General features: G+C 49.9%; 1 protein-coding gene across 1 annotated transcript in view; it reads left to right on the forward strand.

Moving 5' to 3' along the window:
* GNB4 (G protein subunit beta 4) overlaps positions 1 to 5,680 on the forward strand; it is a 54,508-nt gene that overhangs the window by 780 nt on the left and 48,048 nt on the right. The window lies entirely within an intron of this gene.

The raw sequence follows: 5,680 nt of genomic DNA on the forward strand, positions 1-5,680 counted from the left end.
CCCCCCATAAATTGTCAGATGCCTGAGTGGAGGGTGTTGGGTTTTTTTTTAAGGTTTCTTGAGTGCAGACGGGGGGGGTCGCTGGTGGCACGCCCCGATCCCCAGTGACCTTTTGACATGTGCTCTTGCCCAGAGCCGTCTTGGGGCGTGGAAGTTTCTCGTGCTTCCTGCGATCGGTTCGTCGGAGCGATTTGTGTGTGATACGGTTTGGCTGAGGCTGTTTTGTCAGGCGACGCGCGCGGCTACGTGGTTGCCGTTTATTTTTTGGGGTGGGGAAAGGATGGGGGAGCGCAGAGGAAGAAAAGTTGTAGGCTTCGTATGTCTTTCATATGAGGCTGCTTGCGTGAGGGTGTAATCCACGCTGAAATGAGGGTAGAGGTTGTTTAAAACTGCAAGCATCTCGAAACCTTTTCTCGACGATAATTTAACGTAGGCAGACAAAATGGTTATGCACCTTCGTGCAGTGAGACCGTGTAGCCTCTATCCTCATCAATGCACGCCGAATGAGCATGTGCACTTCGGTTGCATTAGCAAATTATGAAACCTGAAATTGAGAGGGCACAATAGCTATATTGAAAAGTCTCTTCTGATATCACCAGAAGTGTCCATTATCCAATGCATACTGCCAGGTCTTCTTTGTAGCCCAGATTATAAAAACCAGCGTGGGAGGAGTCTTGATTAATTATAGGTCATTAAATGTTAGGTACTACAGTATTCATATACATTTACATTCTGCAAACTTGAGCTGGCTTCATGTCCCTTATTTGTACAGCTGTATCTGTTGTGGGTACGGTAAGTGTCTAACAGCTCTAAGGAAAAAAATTGGGATTGATATTTCACTTTTAAGAATGTCATCGGAAAATAAATATTTTTGGTCTATGGAGGATTCTAGCTTGTGCAGGGATGTGGGAAAGAAGACTGTTTTAATAGATGTCTCAAAATTGTCACCCAAAATTTTAGAAATGAAACAGGAAATAATGTCCCCTCCTCGCCCCCCTCCAATATGCAGTGTGTATTGTACATTTTATTTGGCTACTAGCTCCTGTGTCACAAGCCTGAATTAGGCCCATATGCACTGCTACGATAGTTTGTTGATTTGCTGCTTCTAATCTTCGGAGTCAGTTCAAGAAGCTTCATCAGATTGGTAAAAAATCCACTGTCTGGTGAGCTGACATGTGACACTTTACTGTGCAGTGTAAACATTTTATATAGATGGGGACTGTGCAGAGCAGTTCTGCTTCAGAGCACTTTATCTTGTCTTTAAGACTGTCTGTGGGATGGTTAATGCAATCCCTGTGTGAATATGTCTTTCTGTAAAGCATGAGTAGCGCTATGGTAACTTTCAACAGAATAATTTTTCTTTTAAATCGCACCAGAAATGTGAGGGTCTGTCTGTCTGTCTCTCTCTTTTTTTTTTTTTTTTTTTTTTGTCCTAGCACACCATGTTTGAATCCATTATTTCATCTCTTTTAGATACTTAGTTTGACTTATCTCTTTGTTCCGTGTTCTTATTCTTGCATGTGAAACTGCTATGTTTTGCAACTCAGTGTTTTGTAATAGGATTTAAGTGAGAGACGCTAAGTGGAGAACTAATCGAATGAGCGTGAAAACCTGAATGGATGTTGTTCTGATGGCTGTCTTCGTGGTATCTGATGCTGGGGTAGAGTAGGGTGCCTTAGTGCTTTCTAGAGTAAATGAAATAACACTGCTGCCCCAAGGTGCAACTCCCCTTAAGAAAATCTTTGCTATAAGAACTGTCAAAATGTGACTTGAATGTAAACAATACAGTGCTCCGGGGCTGGGATCTTGCAGTGTGGGCTGGAGCCAGGGCAGAGCTGCAGTCCACTGCCTGCACACCTGGGGCAGTGGATCACGGCTCTGCCTGGCCTCCAGCCCATGCTGTCACCTTTGCCCCAGCCCTGGAGCAGCACCCCCACCCAGCTGCACACCCTGCCAGTGTACATGGTTCGGGCAGGTCTCCGTGGAGATCCTGCCCCCTGCTATCACGGCCCCACCACTCCTTGGGTCTCTGTGGAGAACTGCCCGAGCAATGTGGGCAGGGGCTGTGGCGGAGTCCGGTCACCAGCTGGATCTTCCATTTTTGCTCACCGCTACTTTACAGACAGATGGCAATGTTATTGGAGAGGGGCAAGATTGGTTCCACTTTCCTAAAGAGGAATTCAGCTTTCAGATATTTAGGAAATGCTTGCATATATACAGCACATCTAATCTGGTCACTAAAATGTCTGAAATCTGCCACTGAATGAAATGCCTGAGCAAAGATGAACTGGGGAGGGAAGAGGAGTGCCTAAACTGGAAGAGTGAGTTTGGGAGCCGCTTCTACCATTGCTTTAAAAGTCCAGGTGTCCCTTTGATCTGTATGTGGCCACCTGCATACAAAACATCCCATTTCTGTACAGACAGAGGTCTGAGGTGTGTGTATGCAGCCTTCTCCATCTCTCTTGGGATTCTCTTAGGAACCACACAAGAACAAGAGGTGGGCTTGGGAAGCATACATTAGTATCCCTTTCCCTTGGCCTATGACAACTCTGTACAGTTGCATGGGACAATGGTACACCGGGAAGCTGTATTTCATTCCTTTGGACAGGCTCCCTGAGGAAGGACTCAGCCAGCATCGTGCAAATGGAGCCCTGCTCTTGGGTTTCCAGAACACACTGGTTCCCGGGCTCTGCACAGTTGATTTTGGCCTCCTACGGGGTCTTTTGGTAACCATATAATCATGCTTCTGGGGAAGAGAACATCTTCCACTATAGAAACATTTGAGATTTGATTTTTGGGGGGGGATCTTTTGGGCATTTATTTTGCATAGTCCCCCTTTTTGTGGTGTGTGTTTAATCCCTGTGGGAGGAAGCAAAATCAGGGGTTTAGTATGTAAACACTTTTGGGTGGACGCTTGTTTTTTGTGAACTACAGGATTTACTCTTGAGGATCTCTTGAATGTATATAACTAGGGATCTACTGAAATTGAGGAGGCAGGCGACCAATTTCACAGGCCAGTCGTGGGGCTGGCCACCATTTTCACCGGCTTATTGTGGCAGGGGGCCCTCCCATGCCTCTGATTGCCTGAAGGCCCCCAGTGGCCCTACCCCTCACCACTGATTGGCCAAGACAGATGTTCATGTGGCCCAACCTCTCACCCTTGGTTGGCTGAGAAGGCTGCATGATATGCAGCTCTGCCCCTTGCTGCTGATTGTCGAGATGGGCAGGGCCACATGACAGGCAGTCCTCTACCAATCAGCGGTGAGGGGGTGGCCACCGTCTTGGCTTTGAGGGCTGTGAGGCCATATCACAGTGACTGTGAGGCCCTCTGGCTCCTACTGGGGAGCCAGCTTTTTATTTTTAGTAAGCCTTTTTTTTGTGTGCAGACAATCTCCAAATTCACTTTTTCTGTGAAATCGTGAATGAAATAGGTCCCTATATATAACACCTATTTCCTCTCCCAGTTGGCAGGACATTTGCAGTGCTCTATTTGTGCCAGATTTTGTTTTTTTATATTTTGGGCACCGTGACTGGCAATGTTCCCTGTAAGGAGCAGAGGTCCGTGAGTGCACCACTTCCGTCTGTGAGCACGCCACTTCAGTCCTGCCTCCCCCTTTCAGCACGGCGTGGGACACTTACCGAAGGTAAGCTCGTCACTCCTCACCTAGGGCAGGCAGTGGGGCCTGGGGGCTGGTGCGGGCTCTGCCAACTCTGGGCAACTGCTCCACTCCCCCGTATCGCCTCAGGGAGCGAGGAGGCACATGGTGTCAGGGCTGGGGAGTGGAGCGCTTCCCTGGAGACCGTGGAGCAGTTCCCTGGAGCCGGCGGAGCCCACGCCAGCCCCAGCCTCCATCCCTGCCTTGTCTCACCTCGGGGAGGAGCCGCTGCCTGCCCTGAGTGAGGCTCTGCTGGCTCCGGGGAGCTGTACCGTGGGCTCCGTCAGCTCCGGGAAAGTGCTCCACTCCCTGGCCCTGATGCCACATGCCTCCTCGTTCCCCGAGGTGATGCGGGGGAGTGGAGCAGTTCCCCAGAGCCGGCGGAGCCTGCGCCAGGCCCCCACCCCAACCTTGCCTTGGAGCTTACCGTCAGCTCCTCTCCCGGTGCACGGCCTTGAAAAGTTGGTGCATGGCCAGACTTTTAGTTGTGCATGGCCGTGCACGCGCACACCTTAGAGGGAACCTTGGTGACTGGTAAGTGAGAGGGCTGTTTGCATAATTTTTAAAATCACGTTTGACAAATGCTTGCCCAGGATGGTTTGGATAGGGATGTTCCTGCCTTAGATGACTAGATGACCTCCTGAGGTGTCTCTTCTAGCCCTGCTTTTATATGGTTCTGCTATCTCAACTGGAAAGTATCTTTTACAAAGTAGAAATTAAGTCCAAAAGATATTGTATTAGCACAGGGCACTTGTTCACTACTAGGACAGATCCCAGCGTGATGTTACTTATGATTTAATTGTCTGAAGGTTTGACTTCTTTAATGTGCTTCCTGAGACTGAAGCTATAGTGTGACAGTGAAGGTTAGCTAGCTTAGAGTCAGTGGTCTATCTTTTAGGTAAGAATGTCTTCAGAGAATGTATCTTGGAGTGAAACTGAGTGCTGATCATCATTCATAAATCATAAAGTTGTCACTGGTCTAGGCCCAACTATTTAGACAGACCCTATTCTATGACCTGATTTGATATGTGCATTGAGACTCTTTGATGGTCAGTCTTCTGCCTGAAATCTAAGGTCATTGGTAGAATGCTCTCTTTGAGGGGCCACCCGTCAAAGCACAAACTTTAATGGTTCTGAGTAAAGTGCATAACTTATTCGGGCTCTCTAGTTGTAAATTTGGGATAACAGCAGTCACCTGGCTGCTAATTACCTTGGTTCCTAGCCTCAGAAGAAGTGAATAGTTGACTGCAAGAGAGGGGTTGTGAGGGAAGAGGAGGGAATCTGTAGGCTCCTGTGTTCTTAAAACTCCTCTACTTTTGACTTATTACTGATAGGCACTTTATTTATAAAAGAACTAGAGGTGCACCGATATAATGATCTATGTTGGCCAATAATGCCACCGATAAATGCCGCGTGCATGCATGCAGCTACGAATGCAGCCTGGCAGCTTGGAGAACAGTGTCCGTCTGGTAAGTCTGTAGAGGGGAAGAGCTGTGGGGGAGAGAAGGGACTGCGAGGGAGGGGAGGCAGATGGAGGCCCCCCATGGTGAGGGAGGGAGGGAGTGGGGGCAGGAGCAGGTGCTGGGGGTGGGGCATGGGGGGGAGCCGCAGTGGGGGGGGCGGCTCCTGTTGCTGCACGCAACCCCAGAGGAGGCATGGGGGACATGTCCCCCAGATTTGAGCACAGGGTGAGGGTGGGCTTCCTGCTGTGGGCTCAGGGTTGGGGACTATGCTGGCCTCTTCCCAGCAGGGGGCTGTGCACGGGATGGGCAAGGGCAGGGTGGGTGGCAGTGGTGCTGGGAAGGGGGGCTACAGTGAATTTTGGTGTGGCTGCAGCCCCACATAGTCCTGCCACCCAGTGCCACTGCCACCTGCCCTGAGCACACCCCTGACTCTGGGAAGAGGCCAGTGCAGCCCCTGAGTCTGCAGCAGGAAGCCCGCCCTCGCCTTGTGCATAAATCCGGGGGGGATGCCCCCTGTGCCTCCCTTGGGGGCGCGCACAGTGGCGGGAACTGCTGCTGCCT

Source organism: Alligator sinensis, unplaced genomic scaffold, assembly GCF_000455745.1.
Source record: "Alligator sinensis unplaced genomic scaffold, ASM45574v1 scaffold301_2, whole genome shotgun sequence".
NCBI classification, from domain to species: domain Eukaryota; kingdom Metazoa; phylum Chordata; order Crocodylia; family Alligatoridae; genus Alligator; species Alligator sinensis.